The sequence below is a fragment of the Ovis canadensis genome, chromosome 4 (genome assembly GCF_042477335.2).
Source record: "Ovis canadensis isolate MfBH-ARS-UI-01 breed Bighorn chromosome 4, ARS-UI_OviCan_v2, whole genome shotgun sequence".
NCBI classification, from domain to species: domain Eukaryota; kingdom Metazoa; phylum Chordata; class Mammalia; order Artiodactyla; family Bovidae; genus Ovis; species Ovis canadensis.
The window spans coordinates 23,974,460-23,996,674 of NC_091248.1; the positions used below are offsets into that span (position 1 = coordinate 23,974,460).

The window sequence follows — 22,215 nt, forward strand, 5'->3', positions numbered from 1 at the left end:
CTCAACTTTTTAAAACAATATGAATAATTACCCCCACTTACAATGATACATCCTAGATACTGTGCGAAGGGCTTTACATGCATTAACTCATTTTACTCTTCCCCAAACCTGATGACGTAGGTATTATTATTGTTATCTCCATTTTACAGAAGAAAAGAACCAAGGCAGAGTAGCTAAGTTACCAGTCACTCCTCTACTCTCATTAAATGATTTAATATTTTAAAGCATTATAGCATTAGAGACAAGAGATGGCAACTAAATATCAGTAAGAATTTCCCTCCAAGGATAGGCTGACCAAAAAATTTCATCCTTTTGCCACTCAAATTGGCTTACAGTAATAAAAAGACAGGGAATAATAATAAAGCAGAATAGAAAACAGTCATTGGTGCTATTTCTAGTTTGCTCTGTTCCTGTCCTTTCAACCAGTTCTACCAAACATTCAGTTCAGTTCAGTTCAGTTGCTCAGTCGTGTCCGACTCTCTGTGACCCCATGAATCGTAGCAACCAGGCCTCCCTGTCCATCACCAACTCCCAGGGAGTTCACTCAGACTCATGTCCATTGAGTCGGTGATGCCATTCAGCCATCTCATCCCCTGTTGTCCCCTTCTCCTCCTGCCCCCAATCCCTCCCAGCATCAGAGTCTTTTTCAGAGTTTCAGCTTTAGCATCATTCCTTCCAAGGAACACCCAGGACTGATCTCCTTTAGAATGGACTGGTTGGATCTCCTTGCAGTCCAAGGGACTCGCAAGAGTCTTCTCCAACACCACAGTTCAAAGCATCAATTCTTCGGTGCTCAGCTTTCTTCACAGTCCAACTCTCACATCCATACATGACTACTGGAAAAACCATAGCCTTGACTAGACAGACCTTTGTTGGCAAAGTAATGTCTCTGTTTTTGAATATGCTATCTAGGTTGGTCATAACTTTCCTTCCAAGGAGTAAGTGTCTTTTAATTTCATGGCTGCAGTCACCATCTACAGTGATTTTGGAACCCAGAAAAATAAAAGTCTGACACTGTTTCCACTGCTTCCCCATCTATTTCCCATGAAGTGATGGGACCAGATGCCATGATCTTCGTTTTCTGAATGTTGAGCTTTAAGCCAACTTTTTAGGTAATATCAAAAAGCATCACTGGTAATTTTCAAGTACTTTCTTTCTGTTAAGTTACATTCTATCCTGTAAGATATTTAATAATCTTCAAATAACTTTTGAAGGCAATTATATTAAATCTGACCAACAGAGAAGGAACTAATGAATTCCTACAGTGAACATCAGGTATATTTAAGGAGGTTATTTGGAGGAGTATGATTTCATCCGTAGTATATCCAAATATACTTTATATCAAGGGCTACTGTAGTTCCACAACCCAGTTCGAAGGGAAAAATAACCAATACACTAACATGGGATTAAGTCGAAAAGACCATAAAATATTTGATTTTCTGTTGTTATGAAAACATTTTAGAGCTTTTGACATTTTCTCCCAAATAAATAAGGACATCAAAACAGTTAAGACATGATGCTGAAGGAAGCACTGGCAAGGAAACTGAACTTTAAAAACCTCTCCATGAGTGAGATACTTTAAAAACCTCTCCATGAGTGAGATGGGAATGGAGGTGAAATCCGGAGTCAGGTCAGCTAGATGAAAATTTTCTGGTGAAGCTAAAAACACCAGAGAAACAAGCAAAGAAAGACAGCCAAAAGCCTTAAAAGATGCAGAGAAGGACAGAGAGGAAGGACGAGGTGCTGTCAATCGCTTTTCCTGAAGTGACAAAAGTAAACACTTCCTAGGAGGTTTTTCCTCAGCCACCACCACCCATCAGCGCCCATTAACCAGAAGAGGGCGGGCACGCCTCTTGGCACAGAGATGCCACCCAAAAAGTGTCTTTGGCTTCTCTGTAACTACTTATAAGAAATGAAGTCCTTGCCTGGATGGAGACAGTTCGGCCTCCCACCTCTCCGTCTCTCCCGTTGGAGTCTGGATCGTCCTCCTCCTCGTCTCACCCGTGCTGGGGGCCGAGTGCCTCCCGGGCCGCTACATTCAACTCAGTGGGTGGGACAGTCACCTGGGGGCGGGGGCGGGGGCCCTTCACAGCTTTCTCATTCCGCCTTCCCTTCGCTTTCCCAGCGGCCAGGCCCAACTTCCTGTGACAGGAAAACACTCGGTCGCCAGCTGAAGCCGCCAGGCGAGTACGGCCGCGAGCCACTCCGGCAACTCGAGAGATCCGGTCTCTGGGACTGGAGAGCCTCTTGTCCACCAGCTGTTTACTGGCCTCTGCTCGCCTCTGAGCTCTGCGCCATACACACTTCACGTGCTCTCTAAATTAGAGGATTCCAGGTCTTCAAAGGCCTTAGCTTTCCATCCCGCAGCTACCGGGGCGAGGAAATCGCTTCCGGGTTCACACCCCTTGAAGCCTCGCGGTTGGCGGGGAAGAGCTTCCGGGGCGGCGGCTGAGGTGCTGCCGTTCCTGCCGCTTCTCGCTGGGGCTGCCGGCTGTCTGGGGCTGGTGGCGAGCGGCTCGGGGACGGGGTGGTGGCGGCTGCGGGTGCGCCAGCAGCTGAGCCGGAGGCGGGGGAGGGGAGGAGGACGGCCCGTGCTGCGCGCGCGCGCGCTCCAGGCTGGAGCCTGAGCCGGACTTGACCGCGAGGCGGAGGCGAGAGCCACCGCCCCCTCTTCCCCTCCCCCGAGTAAGGCGGCGCGGCGGCCGGAGAGGGATGGGGGGCGCCCGCCCAGTCTGAGCCTCGCCGCAGGCGCCTCCAGCTCCCACTGCGTCCCCGCGGCCCTCCAGTGCGCACTCGCGGCCCCAGCAGTCTCTGCCAGGCGGGCGCGTCCGAGCCGGCGAGGAGGGGGCGCACTCGGAGAAGGGGCGTCCCCCCGGGTGGGTGGGGCGCAGAGAGTACCTGAGGTCACCGGCTCGGCGGGAGAGACAGGGGCGCCACGGCGGTGGCAGAACTGCAGAGCTGCAGGGTCCACCCGACCCCTACCCTCAGCCCGGGAAGGAACCGTAAGTCTCATCCTCGCCGTGCGGGTCTTTTTGAGGCGGTTTCTACCCATTCTGAGCTCCGAGTTCAGCGCTACCTAGTTCACGCCCTCCCGGGACTCTTACAGATGCCATCTCCCTTCTCTTCTGGAGGATTGTCTGTTCCCGTCTCTGAATAGGCAACATCCTCTGTCTGCCTCATATGAGCTTTTCTGTCAGCGAATTTGCAAGCCTCGGTGTCTCCGTGGCGCGTCCCAGCCTCATCTGGATGCATCTCCTTGTCCCTCTGTCCTCAAAGGATCTGTGCCCTCCCTCTTTTTCTGTGTGTACCCCGGACCTCACAGCCTCCCCCGCCCATCCTCTGAGACGTGGAAAGCCACGGGTTCGTCCGTTCTGGAGAGCTCGAGAGTCTGGAGCGGGTGGATGGATGAAAGCGTTCTGGAGGGCTATGATGGGTGGGGATAATAGCTCCAGTGAACCTTTATTTTTGCAGCTTCTGCCACCACACAAAAACGGGCCGCTCCCCTGGACCTCCATTCCTCTCCTCTCCTGTATATATAAGCTGTTTTCTGTATGTGACTGAGTCGCAGGAAATTGGAATTAGAGCTGTAATTAAGCATCTCCGGAGGAGGTTTGGAGAATTAGTCTCACAAGCTGTATTCACACGAAGTGGCATATTGAACAATCTTGTATTGAAATGAAGACCTGTTCCAGGGGAGATTTACTAGTAGCTCTGAGAAATCAGTATGAAAAACGGAAGTCTCATATTTTCAAATTTCAAATGTGTTTTGGTTAGCTTTTGATAATTTTAGTGTTTTGGATTTACATTTAATTCTTAAAGTGTGTGTGATGTGAAAACCTTTGTACTGGAAGGTTTTGTTTTCTTAGTAAAGGAAAAAAGTAGCTAAAGTGATTTTTGATCACGTCATGTTATATTTGTCAAGATGTTAGTCGAAATCCTTAATTCCACAGAGATCTTTTTGAATTTGGTTTGGCTCAACCACCTACGGATGTTACACACCATTGTGCCTGTCACCTTCCTGTTTCTTAGTTTAAAGAAAAAAAAGAATTAACCGTAAATACCGTCAACGTGTATTTACAGATTTTGAACTAAGCATTTTTTTCCTCGTTAAAATTTGGTTTGCTTTTTTTAAATTGCCACTGCAGAACTTTCCAGAAATTAGCCTTAAGAATAACTGTAACGCTGTCAGTGTCTGGACAATAGTTATTAGGAGACTTCATGTAGTTTATACTTTTCAAGGCATTGTAGAAAGCAAAAGATAATTTAAGAATGATTTTCCTCTGTGTATTGCAGGCTCGCTGTTACTATTCTTTAAATTAATTCTCTAATGTAGACTGGTAGCTTTGGTGTGTGTTTTTTTTTTTCATTCTTTTTTTTTTCCTGAAAACATTGTCATTTTGTTCAGAAAGGTAAATGTATTTAACAGTGATTTTTTGTTTGTTTGTTCTCAGAACCTCCCAGCAGTTGATTTGAGGCTATTACTTGATTTGTAACTGCACACTGTTCACAGATTTTAGTTTGAAGTAGGCTTAAGAGATGTAGCTCCAGCTGTCTCCCTGGAAATGTACTTTCCTGGCATGTTTCAGAAGCCAAGCACCGCACAGAATCAAATGTATTATTAAGGATGTGGTTTTTACTTTAGTAAAATGGGAAATAACTTAAAATCTTTTTTTAAAAAGTCTATTGACCTCTATTACCTCTGGACTTAGAGTGGAGAAGATAGGGCTGTATTTCCACATTATGCTTTTTCCCTCGTCCATTGCACTGGGAATTTTGAGTTTTCAATGTGAAAGTGTTCCCGAACCATGCTGCCTGTGCCATAAGTGTGGGCTGTAACAGGTGGCTGCTGAGACATGGGAGAGAAATTTTGTTTGCTACTCTTTTATACTCCTATAGGAGCACTACCTACTTTTGAGAGAGTTGGGGGTTTTTTTGTTTCCTTCTCTGGGGTGTGCATTTGAACTTGTGAAAGTGAAATATGTGTATTTACAACTGACTTGTAGGTAAAAGCTTAAACTAATTTTCATATATAAATAGATGGAAAAACCATGATTTAAGTTTATCTGATTCTCCTTCAATGGAAGTTAGGAAAGATTCCTCAGTGTTTTGGATACTTTTCCCCATTTGGGGATGCATAGTTAATTAGATGAAATTTAAAAATATTTATAATATTGAACTTTATGTATGACACATTTGCCAAAACATATTTGAGAGTGACTCCATCATTGTTAAAAAGACCAGTCTGAGAGGAGTTTCTGTGCATGGTCTTAAAATGCTTAGGTATTTTGTTTTCTTTCTCAAAGTGTGATTTACTCAGACAATAGTATTGGTAATTTGGGGATTCTTTATTTTTCAGACAACCTCAGATTACCTCTTGGTTTTGTTTTTTTTTTCAGATAACTAACTTTCATATTCACTTCATTTCAGTAGCCTTTATTAAATGCTTATTCTGTGTACCAGGCTCTGTGTTAGAGTCTGAGACTCCAAGGATAAGTAAATTAAGATTCCTTTCCTTATTGAATTTGCCATTCTGTATATTTAACTCTGACTTTATCCATATGCCTTTACAGACATCTCTAATACTTTTTTAAGTCACTTGACCATATTTCAGGATTGTTTGACTTCCTTTCTATGAGAATTAACACAGTAAAGGCCATTTATTGAGTGTTTAATTCACACTGACCACCATGTATTTAGTTATTACATTATTTCATTTGATTCTTATTACTTTCCTAAGAAACACTTTATCTCCATTTAAAAACCACACAGATTCTGGTTTATAGAAATGCTGAATATTGTTTTATTTGTTATACGCTAGAAAAGATTTGACATTAAGGGAAAAGACTTGTAATATAGTTGAAAGTGAAAGTCACTCAATGATGTCTGACTTTTTGCGACTCCATGGACTATATAGTATATAGCCCATGAAATTCTCCAGGCCAGAATACTGGAATGGGTAGCTTTTCCCTTCTTCAGGAGAGCTTCCCAATCCAGGGATTGAACCCGTGTCTCCTTCATTGCAGGCAGATTCTTTACCGGCTGAGCCACAAGGGAAGTCCTTGTTATATAGTTATGTATAAACTTGTTATATAGTTATAACCATTTAATTTTTTTCCTATAGATAAAACAATTTTTAAAGTTGAAGTAAAGTTGATTTGCAATGTGTTAATTACTGCTGTATGACCATGTGATTCAGTTATATATATATATATACATTCTTTTAAAAATACTCGTTTCCATTATGGTTTGTCATAGAATATTGAATATAGTTCTCTGTGATGTACAGTAGGATCATGCTGTTTACCTGTTGTGTAGATGAAAGCTTGTATCTGCTAACCCCATCCGCATTCCTCTGTCAGTCCCCTCCCCATGGCAAGCACCAGCCTCTTCTCTTTGTCTGTGTTTCTGTTTCATAGACAGGTTCATTTGTGTCATAGTTTGGATTCCACATACGAGTGCTATCGTCTGGTATTTATCTTCCTCTTTCTTATTTACTTCACTTAGTATGATAATCTCTAGTTGCATCTGTATTGCTGCAAATGGCATTTTTTCATTCTTTTTTTTATATAGCTGAGTGGCATTCCATTGTATATGTGTACCACATCTTTATTCATCAATCAGTGGACATTTCGGCTGCTTCCGTGTTTCCGGCTGTTGTACATTGTGCTGCTTTGAACATGGGGGTGGTGGGTGCATGTATCTTTTTGAATTATAGATTTGTCCAGATATATGCCCAAGAGTGGGATTGCTGGATCCATATGGTAATTCTGTTTTTAGTTTTCTGAGGAACCTCCGTGCATTTTCCACAGTGGCTGCAACAACTTACATTCCCACCAGTAGTGTAGGAGGGTTCCCTTTTCTCCACACCTTCTATAGCATTTGTTATTTGTAGACTTTTTAGTGATGGCTGTTCTTACTGGTGTGAGGTGATAACTCATTGTAGTTTTGATTTGTATTTCTCTAATAATTAGAGGTGTTGAGCATCTTTTTATGTGCCTATTGACCATCTGTATTTCTTCTTTGGAGAAATGTCTATTTAGATCTTCTGCCCAGTTTTGGATTGGGCAGTTTGTTTTGTTTTTGACTTGTAAGAGCTGTTTGTGTTTTTTGAAAATTAATTGTCAGTTGCATCATTTTGCAAATATTTTCTCCTATTCTGTAGGTTGTCTTTTCATTATTTTCTTTTTCAGTGGTTTCCTTTACTTTGCAAAAACTTGCAAGTTTGATTAGGTTCTATTTGTTTATTTTTGTTTTTAATTTCTATTGCCTTCGGAGGTTGACCAAAGAAGACATTGATGTGATTTATGTTGAAATATTTTGCCTATGTTCTCTTTTAAGAGTTTTATGGTGTCATGTCTAATGTTTAAGTCTTTAAGCTATTTTGAATTTATTTTTGTGTATGATGAGAGGATGTGTTCTCTTTACATATGGCTGTCCAGCTTTCCTAACATCACTTGGTGAAGAGTTGTCTTTTTCTCATTGTATATTCTTGCCTGTTTTGTCGAGGATTAATGACTGTAGATGTGTGGGTTTATTTCTGGGCTCTTTGTTCTGTTCCATTGATCTGTATGTCTGTTTTTGTGCCAATACCATGCTGTTTTGATTACTGTAGCTTTGTAGTATTGTTGGAATCTTGAGAGGGTTATGCTTCTTGCTTTGTTCTTTTTCTTCAGGATTGCTTTGGCAATTCTGGGCCTTTCATGGTTCTGTATGAATTTTAGGATTTACACATTTTAGTTCTGTGGAAAATGACATGGGTAATTTAATAAGGATCACATTAAACCTGTGGATTGCTTTGGGTGGTATGGCCATTTTAACAATATTAATTCTTCCAATTGAAGAGCATGGGATATTTTTCTATTTCTTTGACTCATCTTCAGTTTCCTTTATTAGTGTTTTATACTTCTCAGTGTATAAGTCTTTCACCCCTTGGTCAGGTCAGGTTAATAATACTTTGAGTGAAAGATTCTAATTTCATAAGGTATTAGTATCTTTTATTTACTGGAACAGATGAATTGTATAGTATCAAAAGGTAGTTTTCAGTTGTTTAAACCTTTGAAAAGGCAGTTCTGAAGTTCGTTATGGTTAACTGTAACATAGATTTTCAGGCATATGTAACTTTTTTCCTTCTAGTTAATCAGTGGGACCAAGAGCCTAGAAAATGTACTAAAAATATCTGTATTCTCCATGAAGGAGAGAGTATCGAGCAATATAAAATCTATTCAGCTTTTAAACATTTTGAGTTTAGTTTTAACAGTTCTTTGATGCCTTGAAGAGTTTTGGTTTCTGCAATGAAAATGTATCCCTTCTGATTTAGACATGATCTTAACTTGTCTATTGGGAGGATACGTGCTTTATCAGCACTTTGATATAGTTCAATCTAATTATTTTTCAGACCCTCTTAGACTTTTTAAAAGATGACCAACCAGTGTCAGGTCTTTAGACCAAGTTTCATTTGTATTCTGTTTTTTGGGGTTTTGTGGGTCCCCCCCTTTTTTTAAAACCCAAAACTGTCAACAGTTAGCCATTCTTTAGACTAAGGCCTTTTGCTTCTGATCATACATTCTTGCTTTTAGGAATGTAGAGCATATAATCTTCCAAGTTCCTAAGAAAGATAATCCTTGATATTTTTCGATCGTCAGTCTAATATATATGTACATATTTTAGCTTGATGTAGAATTCAGTGTGGTAGAATTCTTGGTACTTAGATCACTGTATTTTCTGATCAGAATAATACCAGGGATAGAATTTGTATTCAAGACATAACTGACAAAATCATTAATGTGTTAGGTACTGGGACCACACAAATGAATCAAGTCAGAATTCCTTTTATTAAGGAACTTCAAAACGCCTACCTAAAATCCATGAAGAGATAAGAGAGTTCACTTAAAAACCTTGAAATGAGACTTCCCTGGTGGTTCAGTGGTTAAGAGTCTGCCTGCTAATGCAGGGGACATGAGTTCAATCCCTGGTCCAGGAAGGTCCCACATGGCACAGGCAACTAAGCCCGTGCTCCACAATAAAAGAAGCTGCTGCAGTGAGAAGCCCACATCCACAGCGAGAGAACAGCCCCCACTCGCTGCAACTACAAAACCCGCACAGCAGCGGAGACGCAGCACAGCCAAAATAAATAAAATTCAAAAACAGAAACATTGAGATGCCTTTATGCCAAATGCATAAAAACATTGCCCTCCTATTCATGTTTCCCCTCTGGGTATTGGAAAGGAAAGAATGAAATATACATATTAAGGCAACGTTTTCATTCTGTCTCCTAGCTTCAGACAATAGCTGCTTATCATTTGCTGTAACACCAGATGTTCTGTATCACATATTGATAATCACATTAAAAAAAAACTATTTTGAAATAATTTCAGATTTAACAGAAAAGATGCCAGAACAGTACAAAGAACTCCTATATCTCCTTCATTCGGATTTCACCATTGTTAATATTTTACTGTATTTCTTCCATTGCTTGTTCTATTTCTTTATATGTATGTTACATACATGTTTGTGTATGTGTGTATAAATGTATATATGTATGTATATATGTATATTTATATATATAAATATAAATGTATATATGTATATATATACCCATCATCACAGTCTTTTTTTTTGAAACTTTCAGAGCAAGCTGTAGACATGGTGTTCCATTGCCCATAAATACTACAGTGTCTATTTCTCAAAAACAAAGCACTCTCTTTTGTAACCCTACAAATCAGAAAATAGGCATTGATACTATCCTACCAACCTATTCATATTTCATTGACTCTCCCAACAATATCTGTTTCTTTTCTGGCCTAGGATCATATCCATGAATACATGTTGTATTTAGTTGTCATGTTTTTACAGACTTGTTCAGCTTCCTTTCCCCCCTTTCTTTCATGTCTTTGACGGTTTTAGGAAGTACAGACCCTCTGTTCTTTAGGATGACCCTTAACCTAGGTCCATGTGCCATTTCCTCGTGACTCCAATCAAGTCCGACATTTTTAGCAGGAATACCACAGAAGTGGGGCTGTGCCATTCCTGGTGTGTTGCACCCACAGGCATATGATGTCAAATCACGCTACTGCTGGTGATAAACACCTTGATCATATTGGTGTCCTTTTGTATTTGATCAGTGTATGTGTGAAGAGGTATTCCAAAATTATACATCTTGACTCTCATCAAACCTCTACTCACTAGCCTTGGTGTGGGTATCAGTGATGACTCCCACCTGAATTAACTGCTTATATATTTCTCTGTTTCTGTTAGTCGTTTTACGTGCATTAGTTGGTATTTTAAGCTAGAACTTTGCTTTCTCCTCTGTTTATGAGTTTACTAAATCAGTGAAGACTCCTGGGTTTTGATTTTAGTGTGTGTGATTTGTTACTTATTCTTTCTTTTGCTGTCTCAGTTGTCCCTGGTTTAGCCAGTGGGCGCCCCTACAAGCTGGCTCCCGTGCCAGCTTATCATGTGCCGTCTCATTCATTGTGCACTTCTGGCACATGCTGTTTGTTCCTGATTCGTATTGTACTTTGCCTGGCCTAGCCCTGGAGTCAGCCATTTCTCCAAGGAGCCTAATTTGGTATTTTTGTTTATGTAGAAGATGGTTTTTAAAAACAAAAGTTTAGAGACTTAGTTTGCTCATTGCCACTGGGGTGTCATTGCTGATAGGAACTAGGAAATATGTGAGTATGGTTTATATACATGTGTTTATATATATAATACACTCATATACATCCATCATTATTTCTATACCTGTGTACATATGCTATAAAACCAGGAGTTTGTTGTATACTTCCAATTCCAATCCGGTATCCCAAGGTTCTTTTAGTCTTTGCCCTTTCCATGTTCATAATGCCTTCTCTGGTGGTAAGAACCTTGGCTTCACATTAACCTCATTATAGTTATCATTTGTCCAGTTGTTTTGTTTCCATTCTCTCAGTCATGCAGACCATCAGTTCAGTTCAGTTCAGTTCAGTTCAGTCGCTCAGTCATTTCCGACTCTTTGCGACCCCATGAATCACAGCACACCAGGCCTCCCTGTCCATCACCAACTCCGGAGTTCACTCAGACCGTCCATCGAGTCCGTGATGCCATCCAGCCATCTCATCCTCGGTCGTCCCCTTCTCCTCCTGCCCCCAATCCCTCCCAGCATCAGAGTCTTTTCCAATGAGTCAACTCTTCACATGAGGTGGCCAAAGTACTGGAGCGTCAGCTTCAGCATCATTCCTTCCAAAGAAATCCCAGGGCTGATCTCCTTTAGAATGGACTGGTTGGATCTCCTTACTATCCAAGGGACCCTCGAGTCTTCTCCAACACCACAGTTCAAACTCATCAATTCTTCGGCACTCAGCCTTCTTCACAGTCCAACTCTCACATCCATACCTGACCACTGGAAAAACCATAGCCTTGACTAGACGGACCTTAGTCGGCAAAGTCATGTCTCTGCTTTTGAATATACTATCTAGGTTGGTCATAACTTTTCTTCCAAGGAGTAAGCGTTTTTTAATTTCATGGCTGCAGTCACCATCTACAGTGATTTTGGAGCCCAAAATTAAAGTCTGACACTGTTTCCCCGTCTATTTCCTATGAAGTGATGGGACCTGATGCCATGATCTTCATTTTCTGAATGTTGAGCTTTAAGCCAACTGTTTCACTCTCCTCTTTTACTTTCATCAAGAGGCTTTTTAGCTCCTCTTCACTTTCTGCCATAAGGGTGGTATCATCTGCATAACTGAGGTTATTGATATTTCTGCCAGCAATCATGATTCCAACTTGTGCTTCTTCCAGTCCAGCGTTTCTCATGATGTACTCTGCATATAAGTTAAGTAAGCAGGGTGACAGTATACAGCCTTGACGTATTCCTTTTCCTCTTTGGAACCAGTCTGTTGTTCCATGTCCAGTTCTAACTGTTGCTTCCTGACCTGCATACAGATTTCTCAAGAGGCAGGTTAGGTGGTCTGGTATTCCCATCTCTTTCAGAATTTTCCACAGTTTATTGTGATCCACACAGTCAAAGGCTTTGGCATAGTCAATAAAGGAGAAATAGATATTTTTCTGGAACTCTCTTGCTTTTTCGATGATCCAGCGGATGTTGGCAATTTGATCTCTGGTTCCTCTGCCTTTTCTAAAACCAGCTTGAGTATCAGGGAGTTTCACGTATTGCTGAAGTCTGGCTTGGAGAATTTTGAGCATTACTTTGCTAGCCTGTGAGATGAGTGCAATTGTGCGGTAGTTTGAGCATTCTTTGGCATTGCCTTTCTTTGGGATTGGAATGAAAACGGACCTTTTCCAGTCCTGTGGCCACTGCTGAGTTTTCCAAACTTGCTGGCATATCGAGTGCAGCACTTTCACAGAATCATCTTTCAGGGTTTGAAACAGCTCAACTGGAATTCCATCACCTCCACTAGCTTTGTTTGTAGTGATGCTTTCTAAGGCCCACTTGACTTCACATTCCAGGATGTCTGGCTCTAGATGAGTGATCACATCATCATGATTATCTGGGTTGTGAAGATCTTTTTTGTACAGTTCTTCCGTGTATTCTTGCCACCTCTTCTTAATAATCTTCTGCTTCTGTTAGGTCCAGCCCATTTCTGTCCTTTATCGAGCCCATCTTTGCATGAAATATTCCCTTGGTATCTCTAATTTTCTTGAAGGGATCTCTAGTCTTTCCCATTCTGTTGTTTTCCTCTATTTCTTTGCATTGATTGCTGAAGATGGCTTTCTTATCTCTTTTTGCTCTTCTTTGGAACTCTGCATTCAGATGCTTATATCTTTCCTTTTCTCCTTTGCTTTTCACTTCTCTTCTTTCCACAGCTATTTGTAAGGCCTTCCCAGACAGCCATTTTGCTTTATTGCATTTCTTTTCCATGGGGATGGTCTTGATCCCTGTCTCCTGTACAGTGTCACGAACCTCATTCAGTTCATCAGGCACTCTGTCTATCAGATCTAGACCCTTAAATCTATTTCTCACTTCCACTGTATAATCATAAGAGATTTGATTTAGGTCATACCGAATGCAGACCATCATCTCCCTGTATCTCTCCCTACCACACCCTGCATCGTTGACTGCTGAGCCTATTGGCCTGTGGATCCATAGGCCCTCACTGGGCCCACAGCGCTGTGTAGCTCCCTGTCTGCAACAACACCATGTTATCCACACCTCTGGCCCACACCTGTGTTGGCCTTCCTGACACGCCCTCAGTGCTCAGCATTCTCGGCCAGCATACTGACTACTTTGCATAGCTCAGTATTTCATTAGTTAATTTATAAGCATATTTCCAAGATTTACAAACATACATATATGTGATGAAATATATAACTATAAAATTCTGAAAGAGATGGGAATACCAGACCACCTAACCTGCCTCTTGAGAAATCTGTATGCAGGTCAGGAAGCAACAGTTAGAACTGGACATGGAACAACAGACTGTTTCCAAATAGGAAAAGGAGTACGTCAAGGCTGTATATTGTCACCCTGCTTATTTAACTTACATGCAGAGTACATCATGAGAAATGCTGGACTGGAAGAAACAGAAGCTGGAATCAAGACTTTCAGAAGAAATATCAATAACCTCAGATATGCAGATGACACCACCCTTATGGCAGAAAGTGAAGAGGAGCTAAAAAGCCTCTTGATGAAAGTGAAAGAGGAGAGTGAAACAGTTGGCTTAAAGCTCAACATTCAGAAAATGAAGATCATGGTATCTGGTCCCATCACTTCATAGGAAATAGACGGGGAAACAGTGTCAGACTTTAATTTTGGGGCTCCAAAATCACTGTAGATGGTGACTGCAGCCATGAAATTAAAAAACGCTTACTCCTTGGAAGAAAAGTTATGACCAACCTAGATAGTATATTCAAAAGCAGAGACATGACTTTGCCGACTAAGGTCCGTCTAGTCAAGGCTATGGTTTTTCCAGTGGTCATGTATGGATGTGAGAGTTGGACTGTGAAGAAGGCTGAGCGCTGAAGAATTGATGCATTTGAACTGTGGTGTTGGAGAAGACTCTTGAGGGTCCCTTGGACTGCAAGGAGATCCAACTAGTCCATTCTGAAGGAGAATAGCCCTGGGATTTCTTTGGAAGGAATGATGCTGAAGCTGACGCTCCAGTACTTTGGCCACCTCATGTGAAGAGTTGACTCATTGGAAAAGACTCTGATGCTGGGAGGGATTGGGGGCAGGAGGAGAAGGGGACGACTGAGGATGAGATGGCTGGATGGCATCACGGACTCGATGGACGTGAGTCTGAGTGAATTCCGGGCGATGGTGATGGACAGGGAGGCCTGGTGTGCTGTGATTCATGGGGTCGCAAAGAGTCGGACACGACTGAGCGACTGAACTGAACTGAACTGAATGCTACTGTTATAGAACTACAGATTTATGAGCATAGTGTGTATGTATATAGTACACACACACACCCCGCCTACGGGTGATAGAATGATTAATAACCACAAAGTTCTCCCATAGTGATATGTATTCCTCTTTGATACAAGCCTTTGCTGCTTCTCCCATCTCTTTCCCCAGCTCTTGAATCTTGGCTAGCCTTATGATTTGCTTTGGCCAATGAATATGATGGACTTCAAAGGTTTCTTTCCCATAGCTGCCATGTAAGGAAGCTGGTCTAGCTTCCAGGAGGGTGGGAGAACCAAGACACCCCAGTCAGCACCAGCCCGCTCTCTTGGACGTACTAACCTAGCTGACTGTTGAGCTGAGTGCATCTGCAGAGGAACCAGAGGTGAAAAAAGCAATGAGATGGCCCAGCCAACCTATAGAGTTGTGAGAAATGACGTTGCTTAGACGCAGTAAGCTTGAAGTGGTTAGTTGTGTAGCAGTAGATATCTGAAGCCATATCTGGTTTTATTTTGGATATCTGTGTTGTCTCTAGTCTTCTATTACAAACAATATTGTGAGAAATATCTTGTACATAATGTATACTGCTTAATTTTGACAAGTAATGCCAGGTTATTTTCCAGAAATGCTGACCCAGTCCTTACTGCCATCATTACAGTCTGAGTGTAACTGTTTGCCTCAGAAACTCACTGTCACCGATGTTTTTCTTTGGCCATCAGATCAGTTTTAAAAAGCTTCTTACGGTGCTTAATTCTGCATTTTCCTAACCACTTGTGAAGCTGAGCATCTTTTCATACATTTGTTGGTCCTTTTGATTTTTTAGGTCTTTGAATTGCTTATTCATAGTTTTGCTTATTTTTTTCCTGTTGGAATTTTTCCTGATTGAGTTGTTGGTTGCCTTTGATACATTCTGGATATAATTCTTTAGCTTTGTTTGCCAGTATGTTTTGTCAGTCTGTCTTCTGTTTTTTGTCTTAGTTTGTGGAATCATTGGCCACACATTTTCTTTTGGTCTTCCACATTATCATTTATGTCTATCTTTTCCCCTATGGCTTCCAGTATTCTAGTCTTGAGAATATCTCTATACTGTTCTGGGTATACAAAGTTTTTTTCTGAATTTTCTTCTGAGCTTGTATTGTCTTTCCTGTCAATCAGAAATCATCTTCAGTTGTTCTGGAAATCAAAAAGAGAGTGGTGGAAACAAAGTGGGGGATGGGCATTTTCCTTAAGTACAGTCATCATTCTGTATCTGCAGGGATTACTTCAGGGCCCCAGGCAGAAATCTGTGGATGTTTTAAGTCCCTTACAATCAGCCCACTGTATCTGCTGGTTTCTTATCCGTGCATATGGAGGCCCCCTGTAAGAGAAGCAGTGGGAAGCCTAGGGTTGGTGCCGGTGGTGGTTCCATTGGCCTATCAGGGATGCAGACTCACTTGCCATCCTTTTCAGTCATCCATAACAGGTGCTTGTCACCTTTCAGTCCTAGGATGGCATTCCGCTTTGAGCAGCAGCTTCTGTTTCTTCTTCCATCAACCATGGCTCTGCTTCTTTAGTTGAGGATCAAATCCAGATTGATGACTGTAACCTCTGGAGTTGGGACCAAGACAAAACAGGTCCCCCTTTAGTAATAAGTACTCACGAAATGTTTTTTCTGTTCTTTGAAAAAAATTAATGCTGATTTTGCTTTTTGTGTCATAGTAAATGTGTGCAGAATAAGGCCCCAGAATCTTTTTCTTTATTAGTCAGCCAGCTGTTTTTGTCCCCAGTTATTTATAAGTAAACAGGGAAATAAGCATGATGGTACTTTCAAATTGGAAACTGTTGTTGAGAACACAGGACTTTATCAGTATGCTCAATAAATGTGCCAGAACTTGTTAACGGTGGGTATAAAACTGAATGTCGTGTGATCCTGTCCTCAAGTTTACCACTTAATTAGGGAAGCAGGTTAAATACTTTATTATAGTATTAGATGGTGAGTGGAGTGTATTATCAGGTTAGGGAGGCCGGACACCTGATTGGTAGTGGAGGCTTGGAGAACCACGATCAGGGACCTTGATAGAGGAAACGGCTTCTAAACTGAGACCTGGATGGCCAGTAGAAGTTAGCCTGCTCAGGAGGAGTTTATAGGGGCGTGGGAAGAGCATTGCTGGAGTTTGCGTAGTCTAGAGGTAGGTCTGAGTTACGAGAGATAGACTATGGTGAGATCGATTCTGGTATTGGCCAGAACTTCTCTTTAACAGCTTAAGGGCTAGAAACCTTGGAAGGTTTTTAAGTGGAATTGGACAAAAGCAGATCTGTCTTAAGCTAGTTGGCTTAAGGGGATGCTTTGGGGGCTGGAATCTGGAAGCAAGGATACCTATTAGGTAGGACATTTATCTGATATATTAAAATCTGTCCCATATTAGTTCAGTAAATATTTATTGAACACCTAATTGAACATAATGTGGGAGAATACAGAAATAATATTAAACATAGTTTCTATTCTCAAGAATTTTGTGTTTTAAAATAACTAAAGACTAGATAATCTACAGTATGAGGCAGTATGCTAACATTATGGCTTCTAATCTATCAAATGAGGGCAAGTACGGGTAGGAATTAAAACTTGAATCCACAGAGAACTAGAACAAATAATCCTAACACTTATATGGAAGTGCAAACAACCCAGAATTGCCAAAGCAATCCTGAGAAGAAAGAACAAAGTTGGAGCTAAGACCCTCCCAGATTTCAGTCTACACTGTATAGCTACAGTAATCAAAGCAGAATGATCCTAGCACAAAAACACACAGATTAATGGAACATAAGAGCCCAGAAGTAAAGCCCTGTACTTATAGGCAAACAACAGACAGTCTGATCAGAAAATGGGCAGAAGACTTGAGTAGATATTTTTATAAAGAAGACCCACAGATGGCCAACAGGTGTATGAAAAGATGTTCAGCATTGCTGATTATTAGAGAAATGCAAATCACACTGCTTGGAATGGCTTATCTTGAAAAAGTCTACAAATGACAAATGTTGGATACGATGTGGAGAAAAGGAAATCCTTGTTCCTCAAAAAACTATAGGTAGAACTACCGTATGATCCAGCAATTCCACTCCTGGGGATATATCCAGAAAAAAAAAAAGAAAACACTAACGTGCACCCTGGTGTTCATAGCAGCAGTATTTACAATAGCTAAGACATGGAAGCAAGCTCAGGTGCCATCAACAGACAAATGGCTTAAGGTGTAATGTGTATATATCTATATATGTATACACATATACATACAGTGGAATGTTGCTCAGCCATAAAAGTAAAATATTGCCAACATGCATGGACCTAGAGGATATGCTTAGTGAAATAAGTCAAACAGAGAAAGACGAATGTTATCTGACATCATTTACATGTGGCATCTAAAATATAGTTTAAATAAATGCATACGCAAAACAGAGACAGACTCAAGATGTAGGAAACAGACTTACGGTCGCCGGAAGGGGAGGTGGAGGCAGGGAGGAAAAACCCAGTGGCATGGGGTTGGCAGATGAAAACCACCGTGTAAAATAGGGGATCTTCCAGGTGGCCCTAGTGGTAGAGAACATGCCTGCCAATGCAAGAGATGTGGATTTGATCCCTGGGTCAGGAAGATCCACTGGAGGAGGAAATGGCAACCCACTCCTGTATTCTTGCCTGGAGAATCCCATGGACAGAGGAGGCTGGTTGGATGCAGTCGATAGGATCATAAAGAGTGAGTCACAACTGAAGGAACTTAACTTCACATGCATGTAAAAAATAGCATTCAGTTCAGTTCAGTGTCTCAGTCGTGTCTGACTCTTTGTGACCGCATGAATTGCAGCACGCCAGGTCTCCCTGTCCATCACCAACTCCCGGAGTTCACTCAGACTCACGTCTATCGAGTCCATGATGCCATCCAGCCATCTCATCCTCGGTCGTCCCCTTCTCCTCCTGCCCCCAATCCCTCCCAGCATCAGAGTCTTTTCCAATGAGTCAACTCTTCACATGAGGTGGCCAAAGTACTAGAGTTTCAGCTTTAGCATCATTCCTTCCAAAGAAATCCCAGGGCTGATCTCCTTCAGAATGGACTGGTTGGATCTCCTTGCAGTCCAAGGGATTCTCGAGAGTCTTCAACACCACAGTTCAAAAGCATTAATTCTTCGGTGCTCAGCTTTCTTCACAGTCCAACTCTCACATCCATACATGACCACTGGAAAAACCATAGCCTTAACTACACAGACCTTTGTTGGCAAAATAATGTCTCTGCTTTTCAATATGCTATCTAGGTTGGTCATAACTTTCCTTCCAAGGAGTAAGCATCTTTTAATTTAATGGCTGCAGTCACCATCTGCAGTGATTTTGGAGCCCAGAAAAATAAAGTCTGACACTGTTCCACTATTTCCCCATCTATTTGCCCTGAAGTGATGGGACCAGATGCCATGATCTTCATTTTCTGAATACTGAGCTTTAAGCCAACTTTTTCACTCTCCTCTTTCACTTTCATCAAAAGGCTCTTTAGTTCTTCTTCACTTTCTGCCATGAGGGTGGTGTCATCTGCATATCTGAGGTTATTGATATTTCTCCTGAAAGTCTCTTGATTCCAGCTTGTGCTTCATCCAGCCTGGCATTTCTACTCTGCATATAAGTTAAATAAGCAGGGTGACAATATACAGCCTTGACGTACTCCTTTTCCTATTTGGAACCAGTCTGTTGTTCCATGTCCAGTTCTAACTGTTGCTTCCTGACCTGCATACAGGTTTCTCAAGAGGCAGGTCAGGTGGTCTGGCATTCCCATCTCTTTCAGAATTTTCCACAGTTTGTTGTGATCCACACAGTCAGAGGCTTTGGCATAGTCAATAAAGCAGAAATAGATGTTTTTCTGGAACTCTCTTGCTTTTTCGATGATCCAGCAGATGTTGGCAATTTGATCTCTGGTTCCTCTGCCTTTTCTACAACCAGCTTGAACATCAGGAAGTTCACAGTTCACGTATTGCTGAAGCCTGGCTTGGAGAATTTTGAGCATTACTTTGCTAGCATGTGAGATAAGTTCAATTGTGCGGTAGTTTGAGCATTCTTTGGCATTGCCTTTCTTTGGGATTGGAGTGACAACGGACCTTTTCCAGTCCTGTGGCCACTGCTCACTTTTTCAAATTTGCCGGCGTATTGAGTGCAGCACTTTCACAGCATCATCTTTCAGGATTTGAAATAGCTGAACTGGAATTCCATCACCTCCACTAGCTTTATTCATAGTGATGCTTTCTAAGGCCCACTTTACTTCACATTCCAGGATGTCTGGCTCTAGGTGAGTGAGCACAACATCGTGATTATCTGGGTCATGAAGATCTTTTTTGTACAGTTTTTTTGTGTATTCTTGCCACCTCTTCTTAATATCTTCTGGCTTCTGTTAGGTCCCTACCATTTCTGCCCTTTATTGAGCCCATCTTTGCATGAAGTGTTCCCTTGGTATCTCTAATTTTCTTGAAGAGATCTCTAATCTTTCCCATTCTGTTGTTTTCCTCTATTTCATTGCATTGACCGCTGAGGAAGGCTTTGTTATCTCTTCTTGCTATTCTTCGGAACTCTGCATTCAGATGCTTATATCTTTCCTATTCTCCTTTGCTTTTCGCTTCTCTTCTTTTCACAGCTATTTGTAAGGCCTCCCCAGACAGCCATTTTGCTTTATTGCACTTCTTTTCCATGCAAGAAATAGGATTAACAGGGAAGATTACTGTGTATAGCACTGGGAATTACATCTATTATCTTATAGTAACCTATAATGGAATACAATCTCCAAAAATATTGAATACACCTGAAATTAACAGTGTCATAAGTCAACTACAATTTAAAAAACTTAAAAACACTTGAATAGATCTTTGAACACACACACACTCTTAAAACCTAAAGATGTTTGTGACTCCAAAGTCTGTATACCAGGCTGCCTTCAGTACACTATATCCCCTTCCTTATTTAATTATCAGTACGTTGCTTATAAATTACTTCTGAATCCTTGTGAAATAATATGAGCTTAGAATTAAAATTGGTTTCAGTTTGGGTTACAGAGTATCAAAGGAGCTCCTTTCTCTAGGCAGCCTCTGTGTTGGATGAAGTATAACCAGGAATATAAATGTTGGTCGGAAAAATTGCCACGTTACCTGAATGAAACAGTTACTGTAAAGTCTTGAGATTCCTTTCTGGGACTTAGTATTTTTTAAAATAAGTTAATTGATTTATTTTAATTGGAGGGTATTTACTTGACAATATTGTGATGACTTTTGCCATACATCAGCATGAATCGGCCACAAGTATACTGTGTCCCCCCTTCCTGAATCCCCCTCCCATCTCCCTCCCCACCTCAGCCCTCTGGGTTGTCCCCGAGCACCAGCTTTGGGTGCCCTGTCGGGGCAAGCTTTGCATTCCGTTTCACTAGGTAGCTGAATAGCATTCTTATTAATGTTAGGGATCTTTTTCCCCCATAGTTAATGTATAGATGAAGGAATGAAGAAAGGGCACGCACTGTTGCCAATAAATAAATACAGTGATGGATTTTGGTGTTATATTTATTTTTATTTCCAGAAACCAGGTATAAAGATGATTCTTTCAGTCTTTCTAACACCTTTCTTTATTTAAATCTAATATACCAGCTATTTTAAATCAGGCCAGATAAAGTTGACTGAAGGTAATAATTTTATCTTTTAGTGTCTAAGGATGTGCTTGTCATGTGATTTCTCCACACATTTATTTTCTCATCCGTAAATTGATGCCTTTGGAGAAATAATCTTCTGAAGGATTTTTCTTGCTGTGAAATGTGACGACGCAGCATCCACAGAATTACTTTAAAAGTTCGAATATAATATTCCGATTGGAAAGACATGGCCTGTTCTATAGAATAGTGAGGACTAGAAAGGAAGGGTAAAGGTGGGGCTGGTAACTTGGTATCACAGAACGTAGAAAAGTAAGGAAACTTGGAGAGAGGGGTACTGCTGATTTTTTCATTTAACCATTCCAAAATTCTGAATGTGGATTAAATGCCAGTTACATAAGGCAGTCAAAAGTGAAACGTAATAAGGTTTCTATGTTCAAGATTTTATGGTCTAGTAGCCTTTTTCAGCAGACATTCCTTGAGAGAATTGAGCCTTAATGTTCAAAGTTTAGCATGTATCAGTCACTGGGAGAGCTTGGGAGTGCAGATTGGGCCTCATCCCCAGAGTTTCTGATTTAGTAAGTCCATGGAAGAACCTGAGAGTTTGCACTTCCAGCAAGTTCCTAGGTGCTGCTAGTGTCTCTGGCATCTATTGTAGGAAATTAACTTATTTTTCTCATGCTTCAGGGATGGTACTGTTTGTATAACAAGCATTGGGAGAATTTTAAAAAACAGTTCCTCATTGAAAATCATTTTCTGTGTTCAGAGTTCTTTAGATGAGGAGCCCTGACAGGGGAGATAATAAAATGAATGAAAAATTTTGCAACAATGTAGATTTTAATGCAGTATTTAAAATTGCATAACTTTTGGTTATAATGTTAAATTTAAAAAATTCAGGATATAAATATATGTGTATCACAGTGATCTAAAAGCAGTTCTCCCAAAACTAAAGAAACTCTACAATGAAATATCTTAAAATGAGTGAAATTGGCCATAATTCCAAATCTTATTTCAGAAAAGAAGGTAAACACAGAATTGTATATATGTAAGGTTAGTAGTCAGATACAGGGTGGATTGGAGTGAGAAAAGAATGGTTCAGATCCATTTACACAGGAGTGTCTCTCATTCCCCTGCTATCTAGATTATCATTTTAAAGCTACCTCTCTTCATATGGAATTTTTTGCTCTTAAATCCAGGCAGTGTCGATCACAAACCAGTGACCTGTTTAATGTAACATGTAGCTAAACT

At 41.0% G+C, this 22,215-nt stretch overlaps 2 protein-coding genes across 8 annotated transcripts in view; one reads left to right on the forward strand and one right to left on the reverse strand.

The window, feature by feature from the left end:
- KRIT1 (KRIT1 ankyrin repeat containing) overlaps positions 1-3,272 on the reverse strand; it is a 40,011-nt gene extending 36,739 nt beyond the window's left edge. For 2 of the 5 annotated variants that reach the window (XM_069587369.1, XM_069587368.1), the window contains exon 1: positions 1,926-3,272. The gene's annotated coding sequence lies outside the window, so the exon portion shown is untranslated. Of the gene's footprint in view, positions 1-1,238 lie in introns of all 5 variants that reach the window. The other 3 variants (XM_069587367.1, XM_069587371.1, XM_069587370.1) reach the window with 3 other exon arrangements.
- The window catches only part of ANKIB1 (ankyrin repeat and IBR domain containing 1), a 161,676-nt gene continuing 141,876 nt past the window's right edge, over positions 2,416-22,215 (forward strand). For 2 of the 3 annotated variants that reach the window (XM_069587360.1, XM_069587361.1), the window contains exon 1: positions 2,416-3,002. The gene's annotated coding sequence lies outside the window, so the exon portion shown is untranslated. The remainder of the gene's footprint in view (positions 3,003-22,215) is intronic. The other variant, XM_069587362.1, reaches the window with a different exon arrangement.